General features: G+C 45.0%; 1 protein-coding gene and 1 long non-coding RNA gene across 3 annotated transcripts in view; one reads left to right on the top strand and one right to left on the bottom strand.

Moving 5' to 3' along the window:
* Nucleotides 1-26,306, top strand: part of RNF144A (ring finger protein 144A) — a 98,827-nt gene that overhangs the window by 29,214 nt on the left and 43,307 nt on the right. The window lies entirely within an intron of this gene.
* On the bottom strand, nucleotides 7,211-21,388 carry LOC141983814 (uncharacterized). The gene is made up of 3 exons (XR_012638523.1): nucleotides 21,332-21,388; nucleotides 7,669-7,808; nucleotides 7,211-7,274 (listed from the first exon to the last, which is right to left on the bottom strand). It is a non-coding gene; the product is annotated as an uncharacterized LOC141983814 (long non-coding RNA).

Below are 26,306 nucleotides of genomic sequence, written 5' to 3'. Positions count from 1 at the left end.
CAAAACGTCTCATTCAGGCCAAGTAAATGTCTAATTTGTGAGAGGGTGTCATGTATGAAACTAGGTGTCTGAATAGTGTGGTCCAGGGTGTGTGTGAGCAGGGCATTTTTATTCTATTATTAGGGGACTCTGAAGAGTTAAAGGGAGAGGTGTTGTATAATCCAGTTTTTTCACCTGTTTCTCTGCATGTGAGGTGGGAGCATAGGGAAGTGACTTTTGTTGGTACAAGCCTCTCCATTGGGGGAGCAGAAACAGCAGCAGCAGCCTGCTGCTGGAATGGGGGCAGTGTAAGAAATGATGAGAAGAGATTCATAGAATATCAGGGACCTCAGGAGGTCATTTAGTCCAACCCCCTGCTCAAAGCAGGACCAGTCCCTGATTTTTGCCCCAAATGGCCCCCTCAAGGATTGAACTCACAACCCTGGGTTTAGCAGGCCAATGCTCAAACCACTGAGCTATCCCTCCCCTGGAAGGGAAGCTATTGTATATCTGAGGTGTGCCTTTTGATGTGCATAGAGAAGGGTTAGATGCTCCCACATGCTTATCAATCCTTCCATTGGTTGGACTCCTTATATGCTGCTGCATCAGGATGCATTTATATAGCCAATCTGTTCTTGACCTCATGTGGGTGGAGAATCTGTACACATTTTGCTCTGAAATATAGAAAGAACCATATTCATGGTGACACAAACTAGCTTATTTCAGCAGATCTTATGAAACTTCCTCTTCACCTTCTAGCCTGAGGATTATGTTTACAAGCTACGCTCATTTAATTTACTTTATCACATCTGAACTCCTCCATCAGTAAATCAACTCTGCCCTCCCGCAAGCAAAAGCAATTCTGATGCCCTCTTCACATGTGCACACCCCAGTTACTACATCCTGGATTCTCCTCCCATCTCCAGGTGATCCCTATATATATTGGGCTCCTCCCACCTTCCCCACTCATGAATTCTGGCTTTTCATCTTGCATGTCTCATTCCAGCCTCACTGGAAGCAGTGGAGAGTCTGGCTTTCCCTCCAGCACAGGAATCACCCCAGAAACTGGCTGCACAAGTGCTCTGCATATGATTTAGTTGGGGATTAGGTCCTGTCTGAGCAGGGGGTTGGACTAGATGACCTCCTGAGATCGCTTTCAACCCTGATATTCTGCGATTCTAAGGAGCCCTGAGCCTCAGCCCTGCTCCTCCAGCCTTTGTCACCATCTTCTGGTCAGGAGGCTACTTTATAGCTGTTACTCAAGTTCAAGGTCTGAGTCCTTATCGTCAAGGCACTCCTTGGCTTGGGCCCATGATATCTAAAATGTTGTTGAAAGTTCTGGGAGGAAGACAGTGGTCTATAAACTCTGCTCCTTTGGGCACAGTGGAACTTTCTACCACAAGAGTAAAGTTCATCTCTGCGGGGGACTGAGCTTACAAGAGTGCCAGTCACAGTGTGGAATGAACTGCCCAGGAACTATGAAACATCACAGACCTAATCACCTTCTGCAACAAATGCAAGGCACGTATCTTGACCTTGTCGTCTTTGATGTAAACACAGAGCATCATGCGTATTAAAAAAACCCAAAACACTCCAAACATTAACCCTACTACAACAAAACATTCCACTGTGCACACAGCTCTCCTGAGGAGAGGATGAGACAACAAACCACATGTGATAGATGTGCAGTCATGTTTAATGCACTGCTGGAAGGTGCTCAGATACTGCTGGAATTATTATTATTTACACAGGATATTACTATGATGCTAACTTGACCATGAATTCCTTTATTAAATCCAAAGGTCGAATGGTATTTATAGTTGCTCTAAACATGCCTAAAAAGCCTAAACAATAAGCAATTTACCACATCTAAACAACAAAATATTTATAAGCTTTTGATCAAGATACTGACAGACCCAAGGGTGCTTAGACCCGTATTGGTTGGCTCCAATTTTGTCAAGCAGGTATTAGCAATGAAGACTTTAAGAGTTTACTTTTATATGCTTTAACAAAGAAGTGATGTCATTGCCAATTATTGGACTTTAGCTACAGCCAGATGAAGAAGTTTCTTATATAGCTAATTTACTGCACCTGGTACCCAATTAACCATGTTTTATTTCTATCACTTCAGCCCAAACCTTAAATAAGAGAACACTGATTTCAAAGGGTCACTACAAATTTAAAACAACAACTCTTCTTTCTCATTATCTCATCCTTTTTGGTCACATACTTTGGGCCAGTTGCATGTGCAACTATCTCAGCTCAATTTAAAACCACAGTTTACCAAAATGTTATATGGGTCTATATGCCTACAGATACCATGGTGATGAGTTTGGTATAGCAGCCTATATAGACTAGAATAGACCCTCTTTAACTAATGAACCCTGTGTTCTCCGCACCCTTAATAAATTCTGGGCCCTTCCCAGAAACACATGAATTCTGGGCTCCACATCCAAGAAGTCAATCCCCGTAGCACATCATTTCAGAGCTTTAATGCTCTTGCCACTGCTGCTTCCACCACCACTGTCCCAAGTACTAGGAGGTCTTTCTCCTCCTGATGCCTCCTCCCTAATGGGGAGCTCTGCGGTTTGCTCCACTTCTAGAAAATCAGCAGCCACTCTGCCCCTCCCTCCCCTTCTGGTAAAGTAGCAGAGGCATTTGCACCTCTCTGCCTTTGAATTTCCCCATCCCCTCCAGGGAAGAAGCCAGTGACTACTCAGTCCGTTCACTCAGGCACAGGGTTTTGTCACTGTGTGAGTTGATCACTGGGTTGTATCAATTATTTCTGGTTTCCCTTTGTGGGGAGAACAAAGAAGAAGTCGGGGAACCTTCAGCGGTGAGATGTTTCCTCTCCAGCACTTTTGTTTAACTAATAAAACAGCAGTCCAGGAAAATCTCAAGGGTTCTCTCTTTGTGATTATTTTCTACATACTGTATGTAAATACTAAAATCAGACTTGATTTCTACCAAGTACTTGAAAGGCTCCTATCTTCCTTCTGTCTGAACACCTATTTCCTCCACCTCTGGTTGGGAGAGACAAGTTGAGTTCTGGGATCAATTCAGAAATATACTGTATGGTATTCATGGTATAGATCCCCTTTATAGAGGTAGCAGTATTTGAAATGCAGTTCCTATTAATAGTCTCCTAGATTGCTAGGTGGAATAAAATCAACAAAGAGACAGCAGTCAGATTGAGTTTGTTGCTAGAAATGACCAAAAAAACCCACAAATGCTAATTTAAGTAACAGAATGTAATTCAGGTTGTTTAATGTACGAGCTTTAGAGTGAGTGCTCTTGAAAACTAGGTCCTAAGTTTAACTTTCAGATGGTAAGTCAGACCAATATGACTACTGTTTCACTGCCATGTTTATATTAAGAAAACGGTGGTCATTAAAGTAAATAGTAGAGAGCAATAATTAGAGTTTACCAAAAAAAGTTTCATTTCTCAGTACAGTGGATATTCTTTAAATAGGAGTCCCTGTCCCAAGAGCTGATTTTGTTTTACCACATGATTCAGATCAGGCTCCAGAGGACGACCTCATCTGTGATCTTTCTGAAAATTGAAGAGAGGGCAGGGCTCTGTGGTTTAGGTTTTGGTTTGATTTGGGAAATCATGAGTTGAACTTGGAAAGAATCCTGTTATCTAAAATATTCAGGAAACAGTCTCTTGAACATGTACAATATCTTAAACAGCAGTTTTTGAAGAGAGACTTGAACAATAACTTTCTCCAGTGAAGTTTTTGTTGAACTACTTTTTATTATTATTAATTATTATTTATTATTTATTTTCGTATTGAACTAATGCTGAGTGGGCACGATCACTCCTATTTATGTCCTACAAAATCCAGGACTCAAAATTGTTCAAACAAGTACTATTTCAGAGATCTTCCCTTCCAACTAACCCTAGAGGAAAAGACTGTCTGCTAGAATTAACCAAATAAAGATCAAGATTGGTGCACTCTCTATGGTAGAGAATTCATTTTGCAGTGATGTTGTTAAATTAGTTTTACTGTTTCATAATTTTATTTGTATTGCAGTAGTGCCAAGTGGAGACCCATTGTGCTAGGTGCTGTAGAAACATAACAGAAAGACAGTCCCTGTCCAGAAGAACTTACAATCTAAGTCTAAGACCAGAGGCAATAGGTGGATATGAGAAAAAGATTGGGGGGTGGAGGTGCATAGGAGAGAACACGGGAATAGTGACAGTCATGAACAGTGGAATAAGAATCAGCCACAATAAATTAGCTTCCTAATTGTCAAGTGTTCATTGGGCATTGTAGCACAGTGAGCTCTAAGAAGAGGTTTAAAGGAGGATAATGTAGGGGCCTTATGGACCTTTATGCGGAGCGTTTTCCGTGCATGTGAGGTGGTATGGGAGGATGCACAATGGTACTTCGGTACTTCTCAGTGCTTTAAATTTGGGTATTAATTTTTTTGTAACAAATCAAATGGCTAAATCTGGCAATGACAGTTTCCTGATCTCAAATCAAAACTCCTTTTAAAATCTGATGTTGATGACCCAACAAGCATGGTGGATCCTTACCATTTTGAACTTTGTAAAATTACTTTATTTAATGAAATCCTGTCAAAGATGATGGGCATGAGACTTAAACTCTCCTCAAAATATTTTTCCTCCTAATCCTGGAATAAGTCTCCACAGACCTGCAATTAACTGCAGCACAGCTGAACTTTTAGCCTCCTTGTAGGGAAACTGCCAACCATGAGTCCTGAGTAAGCACATGCACACCTTCTCTCTTCTCTGCATACTCCATATCAGTAAGTAGGTAGAGCATTGAAATCTGAGGAGGATTCGGTTTCTATACCCTGTCTACTTAGACTTACAGAGCAGGCAGGTAGAGTGTATAGACTTAGCAAAGTGCACTTGTTGTGTGTATGACCACAGACCAACACAAGGCTAGTCTAACTACCTGCACTAATACCCCTCGTATAGCATGATTATCCTGCCAGGACTTTGAAAGTCTGCTTTTTAAACTGCATGTTCTCAGTGCTTAGATTCAACAATTATCAGCTGCGGTTGATTCCCATCCTTTAAACAGCCTGCCCCTTTAGAATGAATTATGTGTGTATATGGAGGCTATGTCTACATTGCACACACTGGTGGTGGTGGGGAGGGTACATGTAGCTACACGCCTCAGTGAAAAGCAGGCTGCATCCACATGCTGTATGTAGCTGCAAGCTGCAGTGAAAGGCTCTGACAGGGCAAGGAGGACGCAGTGGGGAAAGGCCCCAGTAGGGGGAGGCAGCAGGAGCTGCCAGAACCTTTCTACATTGCATCTTCCCTGTCAGAGTCTTTCCCTGCAGAGGAGAAATACCCTGGCAATGGGACACTACGCTGCTAAAAATAGCAGTGTAGATGTGGGAGGCACAGCTTGGGCATGTAGCGAGCCATGTAGGGTACATACCCTCGGGGTTCAGGGTGCTGTTACTTGTCTAAGCAGTGTCTCACCATCTACGCTGCTGTTTATACTCGTTCTAGGCTTGCGTGCAACATATGTACTCTACATGTCGCTGTAAAGGGTTTGCAGTGTAAATGTACCGTGTGTGCGTGTAAGTAATTGATTGTCTTCTGTTGACCTCCAGTCTCTTTCTGATAACCTATCACGTGTTGTAGGAGAATATGCAATGCAAGATAATACTCTTTCACATTGCTGAAAGTTTGTCAATTTAAGAATCTTTGTATAACTTATTCTGTAGTGTTTAGATATTTTCATTAATAGATGAGTCCATATTTTTATTTTGTTTGTATAACTCAAAAGTCAAATATTCCAAAATAATAATAGCAAAACAAAAAAAAACACATCTCCCATCTCCAAAAAGGAACATACATATCTGCCTCTCCTTACCAAAAAGAGACATGGCCAATACAAACCACATATAAATGCACAACAGCCAATTGTAGATGCAGTTGTGATTTTGTCAGTGAGGGAAAACAAGCTGTACTTTAACCACAAGAACATCTGCTTTTATTATGCTTAATAATTGGGTAGGTGTGACGGGTGTCAGTCCTCTGAGCCCCTAGGGGCGATGGAGAGCAGTGGTCTTTGTAGCAGGCCTCGGCCCCACCTCCCAGGCATTGGGGAATTAGCGGGGAGGTGGGCCGGCCGGAGTCAGTAGCACACCCCTCAGGCAGGGGAGCACCGGGGTAGGGGAACGCAGGCCCACCCAACTCCACTGCGTTCCAGCCCAGGGCCCTGACAGTGGCAGGAGGCGAAGGTCCCACCGCTGGGTCAGCGGGCAATCCGCACCCGCTGACAAAACACACTCACCCCACGGTGTAGTTGGGCCCCTGGGCTGCTTCCTACCCGGTCTCTCTCAGGCGGGTTGCTCCGGTCCCTCCATCTCCTCCGGGTATTGCGCTGCAGGCAGCTCTTGAATCTCCATCTCCTCTGGATAATCCGCTGCAGGCAGCTCCGGTTCTTCCGGATAATCCACTGTGGGCAGCTCTGGTTCCTCCGGATAATCTGCTGCAGGCAGCCCCGGGTCCTCCGGATATTCAGCGGCCGGCAGCCCTGGTTGCCACAGGCCTTCCCCCCGGTAAGGCTCCTCCTTGCCCAGGGGTTCGCCTGGGTCAGCAGCAGGCTTGCGAGGGAGCAGCCTGTGTCTGTCTCCCTCCCTGGTGTTCTCTTGACTGGGCAGAGGGCCCCGCCCTTTGTACTTCCTGTCCCACCCTTCCCCTTCCGGGGATTGGCGGAAGCTTGGCCTGGCCCCGCCCACTCAGGCCCAGAGGGTGGCTCCTTACCCTCTGGTTCAGAGGGGAGCCACACTGGCTCCCTACAGTAGGGAAAACCAAATGAAACTGAAAGTAGCAATGCTAAGGGCCAGACCCAACTCCCACTGATTTTAATAGAATTGGGATCCTAATTGCAAAGCAGTGTAGTGAAGGCTTCAATTCGGTGAATGTGTGCCAAGTAATCTTTTTATAAAGTGTCTTTCTTCTCCCTTGCTGATGTTTATAAGGATCTTTTGAGCAGGGGAGACTAGAAAGACAAAAGAGCAATACCACCAAATGTGCTTGGGCTCATTCTTTTCCCTCCCTTTGCTTTCCTCTCAGTGCACATGCCCATGTTTGATTGTTGCCTCTTCAGGTTCAGTCTTGCTACCACTGCTCTACATAGATACCTCTTGCATGGTGTCACAGTTCAGGGCAACTGCTCCTGTATTTCCGCTTAGTGATCCAGCAGGGGCACCCACTCTCAGCCTTCCGACCTCCTAGCTGTTGCCTTTCTTGGGCGGAGATCTGCATCTCTCTCCCTTGTGACCAGCGTATTTCCAGGCTGAACAGTTCATAGAATATCAGGGTTGGAAGGGACCTCAGGAGGTTCTAGTCCAACCCCCTGATCAAAGCAGGACAAATCCCCAATTTTTGCCCCAGATCCCTAAATAGCCCCCTCAAGGACTGAACTCACAAGCCTGGGTTTAAGCAGGCCAATGCTCAAACCACTGAGCTATCCCGCCCCCTGCCCCCCAATGTGCTTTGACTGTGTTATTCCCAGCCTAAGCAGGTTTACTTCACTTCTCCCCTCACAGATGGTACACAATGTAATTGCCCCAGATATCGTCCCACACAGTTCCTTCTGAGCAAGCATATTTTACTCCTAAGGTAAAAGCACTACAGAGAAGACATGTTAAAAATAATTCAAGAACCTACATGCATCCTGATAAGCTTACCAGAGATCACTCTCCTTGCACCCTCCATCTCCACAAGGACTCTGATCCGTGTCAGTCCTTCCAACCCTTCCCTAAGGATTGGGGCCCTCTGTATACTGGGGATCCTGTCCATTTGCTTGATCAGGAGGAAGGCTCTGAACCTGTTTAAAACCAGGCTGTTTTATTCAAAAATGCTTTATTTGGCCACATGTACACTACAGCCCTTACAACGGCTGCTGATGCAGCTGCGCTGCTGTAGCGTTTGTGGTGGAGCTCTAAGGCTCTCCCGTCAGCTTAATTACTTCACCCCCCATGAGAGGCGGTAGCAGCTCTCCCACCGACAGCACTGTCTACACTGGTGCTTAGGTTGGTATAATTTACGTTGCTCAGGGGTGTGGAATATTCACACCTTTGACTGATATAAATTGTAATGAAGTAAGTTGTAGCATAGACAAGGTCTTGGTCTGTTGGTCCCTGGAGAATCCAAACTGGGGCTATGTTTACACTAGCACTTTTGTCAGTAAAACTTTTTTCGGTCAGGGGTGTGAAAAATACACCCCCCTGACCGACATGAGTTTCCCTGACAGAAGCACTAGTGTGGACAGTGCTGTGTGGGCGGGAGACACTGACAGTGCTTATTGGGGGTGGCTTAATTATGCCAATGGGAGAGCTCTCTCCCGCTGGCATACAGCGGCTACATGGGGGACCTTATAGCAGCGCAGTTGTGCTATTGTAAGGTCTGTAGTGTAGACACAGCCTAAGTCTTTGAACTGCCCTCCTGTAACAGGTGATCGGACAAAAGGTATCCGCCCTCAGGAAAAGCTTCAAAGGCTGAGTCCCTAAGTGAAGGTTTGCAGTGCCCTCCTCCCCAGTACTTCCTAGGAATTGCACTTCATGCGTACTGTCCCAAAAGATCAGTCATGTCTGTTATGTTGTTCAGTATAGTTTTTTGAAAGTCACATTATCTCCCACAGATTGAATAACACTTTGTCCTCCTAAAGAAGTTCCACACAATCCAAACCCACCATACATGGTGAAAATAGTACACAAAATTTGCATTTTCAGTAAAATGGACCCCCAAAATATTGAATGTAATTCAGTAAGGTTTAATGTAAATACACAAGGTTTGCCCAGGATATTGCAGGATACTGTCATGCATTGCTTCTGACGGTGCTTCCTGTCTCAGCAATGAAATAGTGAAGCTGATTATACTTGAAGTGTTGTTAGATGCACAAATGGAAGAAGTAGAGAAAAGTATTTTATCTATTATAGTAAGATTAGTTACAATACCTTATCTACTTATATGGCCCCCATCACAGTAGTACATGGAAAAACCTCACAACCTTTGATATATTTATCCTCACAACTCCCTGTGAAGTAGGGGAAGAGGTGTTCTCTGTTTTACAGAGGGTAACTGAGGCACTGAAAGATTAGGCCACTGGCCCTGAGATCACACACTGTGTCTGGTGGATCAGAATTGAACTCTGTCTCCCACAGCTCAGGTTATAGGTCCAGTGATTAGAGTGCTTTCTCTCTAATGTTAGTGATTACTTGTACCAGGATAGGTACAAAACTTTCAGCTGATAGTGTTTCCTGAAGGTCAGATATCTCTTTCAAGGCTTATTGCTGAGGGCTGAAAGGCTTGTCCAAGACCAGCCAGCTAAAGATGAGGGAGGATGCCAGATCAACCAAACCTCTAACTATCAAAGGGCAAAAGAATGTAATGCCCAGTTAAGGTTTTTTCCCAGAGCCAACTGTGTCCTGGAGCTGGCAATGGCTACTGCAAATTGTCTCCCTGCACTGCAGCTGCATTCAGTGTAGGAGATGTAGCTATACTGAATGATTTAATTGGTGGGCACAGTAGATGTGGCAGGTTGGTTAGAGGTGTGTTTGTGAGTTGAAGAGATAGGGATTACTTTGAGGAGCATCACAATTGGATTTTGAGATGAGGAGATCAGGGTTTGTGCCCACCCTGTGTGTAAGGAAAGGAAAGAAGACCATGTGTTCCGTGAGGAGCTAGTTTACATAATTTTATCGCAAAGTTGTGTAGGTTGTCCCAAGGCACTTGGGGCAGAGCAGAGGGAGGGTCTTGTCTCAGGAATTGTCGGTAGCATGGTGGCATATGAGAGTAGTCTGTGGGTTTGCTGATGGATAAGGGAACGTATCGGTTTAGATGGTATCCTGGGGGTAGAGAGTAAAGTGACTGTTAGATTTCACAAGGGTGGTATCCTGTCAGGAGAGTCGACTTAGTGTTTGATTGTAGGGTAGGTGCAGGTAGCTCCTTTCTGTACAGTGAAAAGTCAGAGTGCGAGTATATGTGTTATGGGTGTTTTGGGTCGTCGTTCAAAGAGGGCAGAACTGAATTTACATGTATCTTCTCTTGTACAGAGGTATTTCCTGATTTTCTGAAGTTTTGAGTTTTGCTGAACTAGGCATTCTGGAAGGCCGCAACCTGTCCCAGGGAAACCTTAACTGTTTGTTAACTTTTTTGCCATATAATTTCCTAGGTTTTTTTTTTTTCCCTTAACAAAACGAAAACACATTGGTGGGAATTAGTGGTCCTTGTGGAGTTATTGATGGCATAAAGGCCAAGTGAACTACTGATCCTGACCTAAAACCCTTCTCCCTCCCACTGCTCAGCCCCACCAACCAGCCCATGTCCTTCCAGTCCAGCCAGCACCCACCACACTATTTTGTCCAGGCTTTCCCCCATCCCGGTTGGGGTTGGTGGGGAGAGGAGGGCAAATCCCTGATGTATCTTTGTTGCTGTGTACCCAGGTTTCCAACTGGACCTGATCTTGGAATCCAACTTTTCCCCTGTGCGTAATGAGAGAACCCAAATGCTCTTTCAAGAGCTACCACAATTTTCTGAAAAGAAGCTGTATTCTGTGCTTGGGCAGTTTGCATCACCCCACCCCCTGCATATTCTCAGTAGATGCAACATACAGCTCTACACATCCATTTGCAGCATAAGAGGCTCAGGAAGGTGTTTTGATCAAAGGGATGGAATGATCTGTGGGACGGAATGCAAGCCACATGAGCAAAGGCTGAAGGAACTGGGTATGCTTAGTTTGGAAAAGAGAAGATTAAGAGGGCATGACAGTGGTTTTCAGATACTTGAAATGCTGTCATAAAAAAGATGGAGAAAAGTTGTTCTCTTTGCCACAGAGGGCAGGATAAGAGGCAATGGGTTCAAACTACAGCATAGCAGATTTAGATTAAATCTCAGAAAAAACTTCCTAACTGTAAGAACAGCAGGACAATGGAACAGACTGCCTTGGGAAGTTGTGGTAGCTCCTTCACTGGAGGTTTTCAAAAGGAGGCTGGGTAGCCATCTGTCTTGGATGGTTTAGACCAGGGATTCTCATAACAAATTTTTGCGTGGCCTCAAAGTGTGCCACCAACTCTTGCTGGTGGCCGCACTGACACTTTTTCCTAAAATACTCAATTAACTTCAGGAAAAACAAACAAATATGCGTGGAAACGCACCCAGATCATTGTAATTTATTTATGTAGGGTTTTTTGGGGGGGGTACTCAATAATAAAAATAATGCTGTGAAAAAAGAGATTTGTATGTTTAATATCACTTTTCACAGCAAGTTCTGGCAAGTTAAGATCTGGATGGGGTGGGGGGTGAGGCAGCAGAGGCCAGGGATGATGGATAGGAGCCCCCACCCCTGTGTGGTCGGGGCTGTGGGTCAGTGCCTGGAGCTGGGGGTCAGCGCCTTGAGCCAGCACCCACTGGAGCCCAGGGTCAGCGCCCGCAGCTGCATGGCCAGGGCCAGGGATTGACACCCAGGGCCAGGGATCAGCACCAGCTGCCATGCAGCCGGGGGGTCGGCACCGGAGCTGGCACCTGCTGCTGTGTGACGGGGGCCAGGGATTGCACCCAGGGTCGGTGCTTGGGGTCCGCGCTCACTGCTGCACAGCCGGGGCTAGGAGTCTGCGTCCTGGGCCAGCACCCGCCGGAGCCTGCTGTTGCGCGACCGGGTCTGGAGGTCAGTGTCCAGGGTCAGCACTGTCTACACTGGTGCTTTACAGCGCTGAAACTTGCTGCGCTCAGGGGGGGTGTTTTTTCAGACCCCTGAATGAGAAAGTTGCAGCGCTGTAAAGTGCCAGTGTAGACAAGCCCTGGGGCTCAGACCTCCCCAGAAAGACAAGCTGAGAATGGGCTCTTTTGAAGGGGAACATGGGGGACAGGGCCCCCCAGATCATGGCACACACATGGGGGCAGAGAGTGGAGGTCAGATTCCAGAGAGGCAAGGCATGCCCTCTCCAGAACCTGGCTCACATGAGCAGGGACATAGAGCGGGAGTCAGATCTCCATTGATGGGCAGGGGTCCCCCAGATCCTAAAACACAGATGAGGGGGTGGGGAATGGGGCTCAGATATCCCCAGAGAGGCAAATCCCCTCCTTATCTCAGGTGGGACAGGGAACAAGGCTCATACCCCCCCTTGAGCATTAAGGGCCCCAGATCCTGACATACACAGGGGCAGGGCGTGGGGCTCAGACACCCCTGGAGGCAGCACCCCTAGCTCACAAGCAGGGTGGGGACACGGGCTCATAACCCCGAGATCCTGGCACACACATTGAAGGGGAGAATGTGGATCTGACAGGTGCCCGTGCCCCTATTCTCCCCCAGTTCCCCTGCCACTCACCCCCATGTGTCCCCACCTGAGATCCCGAACCCTTCTCACCACCCCTACCACCCATTCCCATTTATCCTTTAATAAGTCTTTAATAAGGCTAAAGAGGATCTTAGGGATAATGGTAGCATGACAAATGGGAATGAGGATATGGAGGTAGATATTATCATATCGGAGGTAGAAGCGAAACTCGAACAGCTTAGTGGGACTAAATCGGGGGGGCCCAGATAATCTTCATCCAAGAATATTAAAGGAATTGGCTCACAAATTGCAAGTACATTAGCAAGAATTTTTAATAAATCTGTAAACTCAGGGGTTGTACCGTATGACTGAGAATTGCTAGCATAGTTCCTATTTTTAAGAAAGGAAAAAAAATGTGATCCGGGTAACTACAGGCCTGTTAGTTTGACATCTGTAGTATGCAAGGTCTTTGAAAAAAATTTGAAGGAGAAGGTAGTTAAGGACATTGAAGTCAATGGTAAATGGGACAAAATACAACATGGTTTTACAAAAGGTAGATCGTGCCAAACCAACCTGATCTCCTTCTTTGAGAAAGTAACAGATTTTTTAGACAAAGGAAACGCAGTGGATCTAATTTACCTAGATTTCAGTAAGGCGTTTGATACCGTGCCACCTGGGGAATTATTAATTAAATTGGAAAAGATGGGGGTCAATATGAAAATTGAAAGGTGGATAAGGAATTGGTTAACAGGGAGACTGCAGCGGGTCCTACTGAAAGGTGAACTGTCAGGCTGGAGGGCGGTTACCAGTGGAATTCCTCAGGGATCAGTTTTGGGGCCAATCTTATTTAATCTTTTTATTACTGACCTCGGCACAAAAAGTGGGAGTGTGCTAATAAAGTTTGCGGATGATACAAAGCTGGGAGGTATTGACGATTTAGAGAAGGACCGGGAAATCATACAGGAAAATTTGGATGACCTTGTAAACTGGAGTAATAGTAATAGGATGAAATTTAATAGTGAGAAGAGTAAGGTTACGCATTTAGGGATTAATAACAAGAATTTTAGTTATAAGCTGGGGACGCATCAATTAGAAGTAATGGAGGAGGAGAAGGACCTTGGAGTATTGGTTGACCACAGGATGACTATGAGCCGCCAATGTGATATGGCCGTGAAAAAAGCTAATGTGGTCTTGGGATGCATCAGGCGAGGTATTTCCAGTAGAGATAAGGAGGTTTTAGTACCGTTATACAAGGCACTGGTGAGACCTCACCTGGAATACTGTGTGCAGTTCTGGTGTCTCATGTTTAAGAAGGATGAATTCAAACTGGAACAGGTACAGAGAAGGGCTACTAGGATGATCTGAGGAATGGAAAATCTGTCTTATGAAAGGAGACTCAAGGAGCTTGGCTTGTTTAGCCTAACCAAAAGAAGGTTGAGGGGAGAGATGATTGCTCTCTATAAATATATCAGAGGGATAAATACCAGAGAGGGAGAGGAATTATTTAAGCTCAGTACCAATGTGGACACAAGAACAAATGGATATAAACTGGTCATTGGGAAGTTTAAATTTGAAATTAGACGAAGGTTTCTAACTATCAGAGTGAAGTTCTGGAACAGCCTTCCAAGGGAAGCAGTGGGGGCAAAAGACCTATCTGGCTTTAAGATTAAACTCAGTAAGTCTATGGAGGAGATGGTATGATGGGATAACATGATTTTGGTAATTAATTGATCTTTAAATTTTAATGGTAAATAGGCCCAATGGCCTGTGATGGGATGTTAGATGGGGTGGGATCTAAGTTACTACAGAAAATTCTTTCCTGGGTATCTGGCTGGTGAATCTTGCCCATATGCTCAGGGTTTAGCTGATCGCCATATTTGGGGTCGGGAAGGAATTTTCCTCCAGGGCAGACTGGAAGAGACCCTGGAGGTTTTTCACCTTCCTCTGTAGCATGGGGCACGGGTCACTTGCTGGAGGATTCTCTGCTCCTTGAAGTCTTTAAATCACGATTTGAGGACTTCAGTAGCTCAGACATAGGTGAGAGGTTTATTGCAGTAGTGGGTGGGTGAGATTCTGTGGCCTGCATTGTGCAGGAGGTCGGACTAGATGATCATAATGGTCCCTTCTGACCTTAGTATCTATGAATCCTCCTACCTTCCATGCAGCCTCAAACTCCTCACCCTTATTTCCCCACTTCTCCACCCCTAAAATGCCCCTCCCCTGCCAGCAAGCATTCAAATATCTTTTACAAATACATTCCCCCAAAATAAAGAATCCCTCTTACAGAGACAGGTTTTGGCAATATGCCATCCTACCTTTTCCAAATTTCTGGGACTCTCTTTAACTAAGGCTATGGCTACACTATGAGGCTTTTAGCGGCACGGCTTCTGCCGCTACAGCTATGCCGCTAAAAGGCACGCAATGTAGGTGCTGTTTGTCGGCTGGACAGTGCTCTCCTGCCAACAAAAAGCTTCCACCCCCCATCCGTGGCAGCAGCTTTGTCAGAAGGAGAGCACTCCTGCCGACAAAGCACTGTCCTCACCGATGCTTTTCGTCAGTAAAACTTTTATTGTTCGGGGGGAGTTTTTTTAATTCCCCTGAACAACAAAAGTTTTGCCAACAAACTGCCAGTGTAGACAAAGCCTGACACTGTCAAGTTCAAGGGACTACTGCTTATCCCCTTGAACTATCCAGCTGGTGTGGAACTTTGAAGGCTAATAGTCCTGTTAACTCCTCTGTGTGGACATGCTAAATATAATCAGTTAGGTACCCGGTAGGCTCATGAGTCTTAGCATGCCTAACTGGAGAAGCAAAGTCTTTTTCAAAAAAGGTTTTAATTTGATTTTTCCCAAAGGTCTGGTGGGTGCCATGCGCTCTATTAGGGTAACCCTGAGACCTTGGTGCAGTGATCTGAGGCCTGGCTTGATCTCTATCTGTGAGCAAAAATAGGTTGCCAGAATCTATCAACTTTTAAAAAGCTGTTTTTTGGGAGAGACTGTGTCTGGAGAACGCATTGGTCAAATAGCCCTAAATGTGGATCCCTAACCATGCTCTGTGCCCCTCTGAGACTCACCAAATTTTGAAGCAGTCCAGATAACCGTGTGGATTTTAAAGCACTTAGAAGAGCCAAGCTTTAAACAGAAAGCTGGTTTTAACCTCAACTATAGGAGAGCGACCGATAATAGAGGTTTGACTACAATATATCTGTAATCTGTCTGGCTGTTTTGTCATATGGTCTCAGCATTTTAGCAAGACAACTATTTAAGGCCTCTCTGCCAGTAATAATGTGTAATTTTAGTTGTCCAAGTATAGACTGGTTGAATGTCTCATGGTTTAAAGAGAAAGTTTCTTGATACTCGACCAAAAGCAATTTCTCCTTGGAACATGTAATTCTGAGACATGCAAAAGGAGATTTGGGACCAAACGCCAGTCTGTTCTGGAGACCAGTGTGGCTGAGCCATTAACAGTGCCATAATAGAATTCAGATCCCCACTAGTGGACTAACAAAAGGAAAACAAAATTCTCAGGACTATTCCCTGAGGGGAAGATTCCTTCCAGAGCATTCTTCTGGTGGGACAACCTGACTTTCCCCATGTGGCCAAGGCAGGATGACATGACCTGCGACACGTAATTGACTCATACACCCAGCCATTTTGAATGCCATTGTTGTGCAAGTCTTTGAATGTGAGGCTGAGAAACTGGAACCAGACACAGAAAGGGAGAAAGATGACTAATGAAGCAAGAGGAGTTGGAGGATGACATGATCAGAGTGGGAAGGAATTTTAGCAGGGTATATAGAAAAATAAGTCACAGAATATGGATGTTGTGTGTGGGGGGGAGGAGAACATGAGTTCTGTGTTTGGTTTCTCTCTGAGTCTGGAAGCTTTTGTGGCTGGAAGCACAGTGGAGTTACTGTAGGTGATGGAAATGAGAGGCAGAAGCAATGATTTGGCCATGTTATACATGCGATAATCCCTGGTATCATCTAGCACGGGGTGGCCAACCTGAGCCTGAGAAGGAGCCAGAGTTTACCAATGTACATTGCCAAAGAGCCACATTAGTACATCAGCAGCCCCCCAGCATCTCCCACCACCCGCTCCCAGAGTCTCCCACCCACCGGCAGCCCCGCCAATCAGCGCCTCCCCCGCCCTCCCCACACCTCCCGATCAGCTGTTTTGTGATGTGCAGGAGGCTCTGGGGGAGAGGGGAAGGAGCGAGGGCATGGCAGGCTCAGGGGCGGGAAGGGGTGGAGTGGGGGCAGGGCCTGTGGCAGAGCCAGGGGTTGAGCAATGAGCACCCCCCAGCACATTGGAAAGTTGGCACCTGTAGCTCCAGCCCCTGAGTCGGTGCCTATACAAGGAGCCGCATTTTAACTTCTGAAGAACCGCATGTGGCTCTGGAGCCACAGGTTGGCCACCCCTGATCTAGCAAGAGATGTGAAAGAGACATTTGGAGAGAGGGAAATGAGCAATGGGTGACGGGATGAGGTGGTAAATTTGAGAATCCTCAGCCTAAAGAGAGTACTGAAACTGAAGGAGCAGCTGATGTCACTGACAATGCTAGCTGCCCCACAGGGAGCATGTCTGGGCAGGACCTGGGTGAGGTTTCCTCAGTGCCTCAGATCAGAGGCTATGTTCTTGTTGATCTCTGACGTGATGACTTGTACAGTACATTCAAGCCTAAACTTGATTGGCTTTATTTGCCGCCATACTGCATGAAAAAATAGCTGGAGTCCCCAAGTAGCAGCAGTCTCATGCTAAAGCCAAATGATTGTGGCACAAAGATTTGAGAAACTCTTACGCTGTGGCTGTGCAGGAGGAAAGGAAGAGGTTCTTTGCTTCTACCCTTGCAAGCTGGTCTGAAGAGTGTCATTTGCTGAGCTTCTGGGATGTGATGGGAGAATTTGTGCACCGCAACTTGTGGTTTGGATCTATGCCATCTCCGCCTGCTGAAGTCTAACAGGGCATTTCTGGGCTTTTGCTGCTGTGCAGAATGCTGATTGGTCTGATGGAGCCATGTGCATAGCCTTCACTTCTGAAGCCAGCTATTAATGCTGACAGTCTGTCCAGCGTCTGACATGCATCTAGTCTTCCATTTTTGGTCAAGATTTTCAAAGAGTTTGGGGAGAGACAAGATGGTTCTTACAGTGCTGCAATGGCCAGAAGAAGTGTAATGGCTCCGTGATTGTTACTGCAGAGAGACTGCACTGGTGGGGTTGATCAATGTTACCTAGTCATAGACTCACAGATAGATAGATAATAAGGTCAGAAGGGACCATTATGATAATCTAGTCTGACCTCCTGCACAATGCAGGCCACCGAATCTCACCCACCCACTACTGCAATAAACCTCTCACCTATGTCTGAGCTATTGAAGTCCTCAAATCATGGTTTAAAGACTTCAAGGTGCAGAGAATCCTCCAGCAAGTGACCTCATGCTGCAGAGGAAGGCAAAACCCCCCCAGGGCCTCTTCCAATCTGCCCTGGAGGAAAATTCCTTCCCGACCCCAAATATGGCGATCAGCTGAACCCTGAGCATGTGGGCAAGACTCACCAGCCAGATACCCAGGAAAGAATTTTCTGTAGTAACTCAGATCCCACCCCATCTAACATTCCATCACACGCCATTGGGCCCGTTTACCATGAATAGTTAACGATCAATTAATTGCCAAAATCATGTTATCCCATCATACCATCTCCTCCATAAACTTATCGAGTTTAATCTTAAAGCCAGATAGGTCTTTTGCCCCCACTGTTTCCTTTGGAAGGCTGTTCCAGAACTTCACTCCTCTGGATTAGTTATGATTTTATAATGCTTACTAAAGCTGGCTGGAGAACAATGCACACAATATTTTTCATGAATGTCCCTCCCACTTCCCCTGTGTTTTGATGACATTTTCTGACAAGCCTTATGGCATACAGTCATTTTGCTTTTTACTCACCTTCGTCTAATAAATATTGCTTTCCTTAACATACCCTCAGCCTGTTAATGGGGCAAACCTAGTGGGACCATTCTCCAAAACAAGGAAAATTTAAATCTCTGGTGATAGAACTGGGGCAAAAAACTTGGAGCACTTAGTCAAAGATAGTGGTTCATAAAGATGCTCCTTCCCATAAAGTGCTGCAAGGATTTTGGCTGCAGTTAACAAGGGAATTGAGAAAGGCTGGGTACTCAAAGGAGTGGCAGGAATAGGAGACCACAGGGTAGAGCCAAATTAACAGGGGTTTCTGCTTGCTGTGATTAAGGTTATTTTCTGCTGCAGAAGTATCCACTTTAAGAGAATATGAAGCATCTGAAGTTGTTTAGGTTGTCACCCACATGATTAATATCTCCAGGCAACTGCGATGTGGGCTTTGTTGCTAGCACTGAAGTAGCAGAAAATGAGGATTTAAAAAAAATGTACTTTGAATCTTTCATCTGAGGTTTTTAAAGTCCTTTACACACATTGAGTAAGTTTCACCATACCTCTGGTAATTAAGTATTTTGATTCCGTTTTACACATCGGGAAACTGAGCAAAAAGAGTTAAACGACTTTCCCAATGAAACAGGAAATCTGAGCCAAGACTACATGTCAGGACTCCAAACCCTTTCCTTTGCACACTTTTGTGTTTCTTGAATAAGGGTTTGTCACATGTCTTTAAATATATTGCCTAGCTTCAAGCTTCCCAGATTTTCCTCTTCGTGCCAACTGAGAAAAACACAGAGCTCAGATTTAGAGCTATTTGGGCATTGTGTATGCACAGCAGTTACTTTCTGAAGAGCCTGAAATTAACAAGAAAGTCCTTGTCATATGTTACAGTTTGAAACTGTTGCTTGGTAGGTTATTATACAGGAACACTGCTCCTTTTAAATCCAGGGGCCAGGAGGAAATAGGAGGAAGCAGAAAAGAGGGGAGAAAAATATAAGCTAGGAAAGATGGGAGAGGGAATAAAGAGACAGATTTTCAACAGGACATGCTTAATAGAAAATTCCTGAATCCAAAATGACAAATAAAACTGGAGCCCTTGTATCTCAAAGAGCATGGGAGACTTGTCCATGTCCCCATCCCTGTGACTGCCACCACCACAAGCACACACAAAACTCAGGATATGTAATGTCCTCTGTGTCAGTACGTTGTCTCACAGAGTTTTGGTTTTGGTGCAATTTTGAGTCCTTTACTACGTCTGTTTTATTAAACTTAGATTGTAAATGCCTCAGGCCAGGACCTGGCTTTTTTATTATGTATTGGAACAGTGTCTAGTTCAGTGGGGTTCTGGTCTATGATTTGAGAGCGGTAAGGTGCTACCTCAGTACAGATAATAAATAATATCTGCTGGCTATTTCTACTCAATTGGAACTTGTTTTTTTAAGACCAACTTGAGCTTTCTTTGTAAACCAATGACCTATAGCTGTGTACTTTTTCGTCACGACTTTGAATGTGAATCATGTTTTCAAGGCTGGTGGCTATAAACAGTAGAAAACCTTTATAAATATGAACGCTTGGTAATTGCCTCCTTTCGTGTGATAGAAGCATAATCCTACCACATTCAGCTGGGAAAAGAGTTCAGAAACAACAATCAGAACTCGTTTTTTGAATCCAAAAAAGTGAACGCAGCAGGATGTTTCTCTTTTACTTGAAAGAATGTCTCCAGATTGTTGCCGATGTTTTCTTGAGCATCTGTTGAGATGTTTATTCATATCTTAACTCCCTTCAGGAAAGATTACATCATTCTGCTTTGATTTATATACGGCTCTCAGCAGAGATCAGTCTCCTGCTGCTAATAGTTAAGCCAAGCCTCCTTGTTTCTGTGGTCATTACACTGGCTCCATTAATTTTGAATTTCTGCTCCTGATCTGAAAGGTTTATTACTGCAGGTTGCTGTCTCTATGGTGGAGCCATTTGTTTATAGATTATTGGTTAGCTAATTACAGCATTATTAAACATAAAATCTAATAGGCCATGGCTGCTGTTTGATATGCATCGCAGAGCTTGGAAAGCTTCTGAGGCACTGTGACGGTTCTTGGGGTACTCGGGACTGTGAGTCAACTTGTTACTCTCTTCCGTTAGCCAGGAGGAGTCTTGCTTGTGGTAGCTGAGTGTCAACTCCCTGACGTTGCCAGTCCTTCAGCCAGTCAAGCACTCTCGCCTGCTTATGCCGGCTCTTCTTTCCCCTTGCAGGTTAACAATAGGTGCACCTCAGTCCTCTTGAATTGCTCCCTTGTGATATTCAGCCCCTGACACTGGCTACTCACAGAAATTCCAGATCCTCTGCCCTCAAGGGGCAGTGTACCCACATTTACCAGTTTTGCCTTAAACAATTGCCCCTGTAAACCACACAGCACTTGTGAGCACTTATAATAAGACAAAAGCCGGTTTATTTAAGAAAATAAAGATTTACCTAGAAGTGAGAGTAAGTGGTGGAAACAACTGGTGGTTACAGCCCAAAACAAAATAATAAAACATGAACTTGGGTCTACGCTTATTACCTATTGTTAATCTGCAAGGCAGAGATAGGGCTGGCTTAGCCCAGAGGAGAGTGCTTGAATGGCTGAAGGCTGGTGAGGTTAGGGAACTGACACCCAGTTACCACAAGCAAGATTCCTTCATGCTGGTGACAGAGGGTAACAAGGTGACTCCTGGTCCTGGATGTCCTGAGAACCATCCCAGCAAGTCTTTTACAAAGGTGCTTAGATGCTGCTGATGCAGATAGGTATCAAGTTTGGAAACGACACTAACCTGAACAGGTTAAGCACCTAAGTCCCATTGAAATCAAATCTGGCCATCTGCCTCAGTACCCCAATGATAGAATGGGGATAATAGTACTTCCTGCCTTGCTGGGGTCTTGGGATGATAAAGATTCTGAGGAGGCCTGATACTGCTGTGATGGGGGTGAGGAAGGCATGTAAAGTTTCTAGGATAGCTACCATTCCTGAGTTACATGTCTGCTTTTATAGACCTACAGTCCACAGCAGATGGATGCAAAGATGGTATAATTCTGTATTTTATTTAGAGTTTTTAAATAACCCAGTCAGAAGTCTCCTGGCACATTTATATAATTGAAATCAATAATTTTAAACAAAAACATTTACAGCTTACCTCTGTGCTTTGAAGAGTTCTCTCAGGTGTCAGCAGTACAAGTTTACTTAAAATCCCTGGAAAAGCCTGGAGAAACAGATGAGGGGAGCATTAAATCCAGGCTATGGTGGACCAAAGAGGGAAGTAAACTTCAGAGTCCAGGGGCCCTCACTGATGACAATGTTACAACCACCCTCCCTCTTGTAAACCAGTATCCTGCTAATTTAAACACCTTGGCTGGCAGTTACTGGCATAGAATCATCTGAGGAATGAAGCAGTTTCAAATATAGGGAGGTTCAAAACCATTTGTAAGTCAAAGCCATTAACTAAAACTTCACCAAGAAGTCAGCTGTCAGTGAGTGCAGATCACACAGCACAGGCCGTAATGTCCTCCATACAGAAGATCCTGCTTTATAAATGGCATCTTTTTTTCTGCACCTAGAAGTGATATTTGGAACAGTTCAAGGTGCATTACAGCAATCTGACAGAGAGAGAATAATAGCAAGGGCCACTTTAATGTAAAAGGACATCAGCGATAAGAACCACACTTTAAGGGCCTGATTCAAATCCTATTTAAATCAATAGGGTTATTTCCATTGACTTCAATGGTATTTGGATGAGATCCTGTGTTAATATGTAGTGTCAAGAACAGCCACGCGTGGGAGGATGACCCATTAAAGGCAGAGGGCTTAGCCCTACCTGTGACTGACTAGCTGACTCCCAGGTAATGGGTCTGAGGCCCGTGTTCAGAGGTCACCTGGTCCTTAGACAAAGGGCCATCAAGCTGCTCAGCTGTGAGAGAGATCCTGTAGGAGACCCTGGGTCAAGGTAAAGGAGCTGGAAAAAGGCCAGGCAGCAGAGCCCAATTTATCTGTTTGATTTGTGTTGGACTGTTTAGAGAAATAAATCCAACCCTATAAAAAGAGCCTGAAATTCTGCTGCTGTGGGAGCTTTATTTGTAGCACTGGCTGGTGAGTTGGCACACCAATATAAATCCACCTGTAGTTCAATATAATCCATTACACTACCTTGCAATCATATTTTTTTTCCAGTTAGTCATATGGAAAATTAGCACTGCATTGACAGCAATTGTATGCAGATTTAATAATTTTATTAAGATGATGTTGAAGTAAAAAGAAAACGGTACAGAGTTTAAGCATAGAAGTTTCTGGTTATCAGGGAATAAGGTACAGATTATCAAGGGGTGCAAAATTCAGTTTAGGAACGGGTGGCGTAAGGAATACATAATCTGCAATCTCCCCGATTGGGGGTAAAAGTTTAACAGGTCAAAGTACAGACATTGAGATATGGGGTATGTTGTCCATATAATGGCTATGTTCAGGTGTGGAGTATAATGAGTGGATACAATGATGAGGATGGATTTACCCTCATTTGGTGGGATTTAATGTTCAGTGAGTTTATGGTTCCAGTTCATACGGTCCAGTGGAAAAAGCCTCTCAGTCCCTTTCCCATAGTTGATGCACGATGTCGTACCAGCTCACACCTCCTGGTACTGTCAGTGGCCGGTGATGCGTTTGATGTAGATGTCCCTGGACCATGGGATGGTGTCCGAGACCATGAGGTGCCGCATGAGCCGTGCGTAGCGTCGACCGATCCCACAGGTCGGCAGCACACGCTCGTTGCAGGGGTCCCAAGCGCCCAGGGCTCCAACGATCAGGGAATCCATCTGCACCTTGTAGCCCTTTGCTCTCAGGGTGTCGGCCAGGGGGGCGTATTTTTCCAGCTTACGAGCTCGGGCTTCGCGGAAGGCCAGGGTCCTGATCTCAAAGGAGACCAGGACGTCGGCGAGGATGATCTTTTTCTGGGCCTCGTCGGTGACTATCACGTCAGGTCGCAACTGGCTGTCAGTACCGGGGATGGCGCAGTTCACGGCGACCTCCGCCAGGCGCAGTGCGATGGCTTTCACCAGGCGGTTCTGGATGGCATTGTGGCGCAGCTGCCAGGCTCTGGAGTGGGGCTTGTAGCTGCACAGGACATGGGGCAGGGTCTCGTTGGAGTAGCTGCAATTCCCGCAACGCTTGTCTCGGTTCCCGTGGCGGACGTCTCCGTTGAGCGGGATGCAGTTGAGTCGGGCACGGTGGACGAACCGCCAGTCGGCGAAACGGGTGAAGCCGCCCCCGGCGAGGAAGTAGTTGCTGGCGTCCCACTTGCTGCTCAGTTCGAAAGCTTTACCCTGGTCCGGTTTACGCTTCAGGGTTTCCATATACAGTGGGTGGATGGCTGCCTTCAGGGTCCTCTCCAGCATGCCCCTGGTGCTCGGGGTGACGATGGTGTTGTCGTTGGACCTGATCTGTGGCACCAGGACTCCTAGCTCCTGGTGCTCCTCGCACCACTCCCAGCGGCAGCCGATGCGCTTCCCCAGGCGACACGTGGCATTGCGAGCGCGGGACCACAGTGAAGCAATGTAATTGACAGCAATTGTATGCAGATACTACAGTGACGATGTACCTTAGAAATTCTTATTGCATTAATTATTTGAGATTTATTCAGGTGAGCATCTGCTTCATTCCTCCCTCATCCCATAAACAATCCCCTCTGCCTTTTACAGATCTTGAAACATTATGGCTTATTTTATCAGTAAATTAATATTGCCATTTATCTTCACATAACAAGTAGCAACAGTTGCCCAAAGGCAAGGAGTGCTACAGAAATCCATTTTATCTTCATTATGATGTTTTGGGTCATTGGGTATTGCATAGAAATAATGAAAGTAAATATTAGGTTGGATGAGAGGGTGTTTTTCTCCCGGCTTAATGTAAATACATTGGTGTTTAAATAGTCATGCTACATTAGCAGAACTCTAAAGAGTCATTGAGTCACTCTTGGGACTGATTTCATTTCCAGGTAGTGATGTGCAGAGCATGGTTGGTAATTTACAGAATCAGATAGCTCTGATTATATATGAGAGGATAGCTCTGAATAGCTTTTGGATCACTCAGTAAAGTGAATACATCACTACTCATGATGATCTCTTTCCCCAGCATTCAATGCAAGGCTATTCCAGAAGAGGAAATGTCATGCTGGCATGTCTTACAAATTCACTGTCCAATGGTGTGGACCAAATTTTGTTCAGATATGTGCATGAAACTGCCATCAACTGCAGTAGAAATCTGGAGGTGAATTTTAAGATCAATTTGCACTCTTGTTTTCAACCCTCCTTATGAGGGTTTAATTATGCAAACTACCATTAATACCTGAGGCGCTCTCATGCCCCACATACTGAGCTGACAATTTGCAGTACATGTATAATGGTCTGAATTCACAATGAGCTAAAATCTGTTCAATGAGTGAAGCATATTACACTGGATAAAATGCTTTACTCCTGTGTATTTGAAGTGTATATATACAGGGTCATTTTCTAGGTATCCCAACTCAACCAGCAGTTATTTAGGCACCCAGCAACAGATGACCAACTGCTTAGACTTTTCTTGTCCTTACTGTAAGCAATATTCGCTGTCATTAAAAGACATAGGAACACACTCTGAAATCTTAAATAGTCTGTAGCTAGGATCCCCTGGGAGAATCACTCTGGTGAATGGATCTTGACAGAACACGCTTTTGTCTCTGCTTCTGTTGTTTTTGGTAACTGAATTGTCTTATTACGTGTGGGGATACTTTGATGTGGAGATTTGTTATTTATATTGTGGTATTTTCCCAAATGTGCCAAGCAAGCACAAAGAAGGCCACAGCTTGTACCCTGAAGAGCTTAATACCCTATACTTCCCAACAGAGAAAAAAGACAATGCTGGATTTGGAAAACTTTTTTCCACTAACAAGTAGTCAGGTTTCTTTGCTCTTGGTTTTACACCACAGATAAATGTGGATATTTTCTTACCAGTGGGTGCCAGACTTCCTTACTAGGAATATGATAGTAAGAACTTGGCAGAGATTCAAGTTGCAATGGGTAATCATTTTGGAAGCCTTGGATTAAGATTGTGGAAGACCAAGAGAAAGATGGAAAGACAAATACTCTCATATATGCCTGATTGTAAAACGATGAGAAGTTAAGCGTGAAATGCTGTAATATATTGAGAAACTGAAATTAATACTTGGTTAAAAAATGACATTAAGCAGCAGTGATTCTTGAAATGACCATGGGAACAACTATTGGTTTTACATCATTGCATTATAAATGCACTTGATGTTTATCATCCTTTGTTGTGTGTCCTGTTGTCTCAGACTGAAGGCTGGTATGTCAAAGGTGCTCTAAGCAAGCCTATAGCAGCACCCTCTGCCTGCTCTCTGAACCCTGTGTCAAATTCTGCTTACTTATATCTTTAGAGTCCCACTGAGTTCAAGAGGCCATCAGTTAAATAACAGTTGTATTAGGTAACCAATTTCTGCTGGACCCTAGGGTGCTTGCTTGAGACAGGTGTCATAGTGTCACAGAAGAATAGCTGAGGGAGAAGAGATGTCCCCACATTGGATGGCAATACAAAGGAAGGCTATTCAATCTAGTTATAGCTGCAGGAGAAACAACGAGGAATCCTTGTGGCACCTTAGAGACTAACAGATTTATTTGGGCATAAGCTTTCGTGGGCTAAAACCCACTTCATCAGATGTATGCAGTGAAAAATACAGTAAGCAGAATATATATTGTAGCATATGAAAAGATCGGAGTTGCCTTACCAAGTGGGGGGTCAGTGCTAACGAGCCAATTCAATTAAGGTGGAAGTGGCCTATTTTCAACAGTTGACAAGAAGGGGTGAATACCAAGGGAGGGACAATTACTTTTGTAGTGCTAACAAGGCCAATGCCAACAGTTGACAAGAAGGTGTGAGTATCAGCAGAGGGAAAATTACTTTTTGTAGTGACCCATCCACTCCCAGTCCTTTATTCAGGCCTAATTTGATGGTGTCCAGTTAGCAAATTAATGCCAGTTCTGCAGTTTTTCTTCGGAGTCTGGTTTTGAAGTTTTTTTGTTGAAGAATTGACACTTTTAAGTCTGTTATTGAGTGTCCCGGGGGATTGAAGT

Source organism: Natator depressus, chromosome 3, assembly GCF_965152275.1.
Source record: "Natator depressus isolate rNatDep1 chromosome 3, rNatDep2.hap1, whole genome shotgun sequence".
In the NCBI taxonomy this organism is placed as follows: domain Eukaryota; kingdom Metazoa; phylum Chordata; order Testudines; family Cheloniidae; genus Natator; species Natator depressus.
Note: the sequence above shows the minus strand (reverse complement) of the source record. Positions and strands in the feature narration are given on the sequence as shown.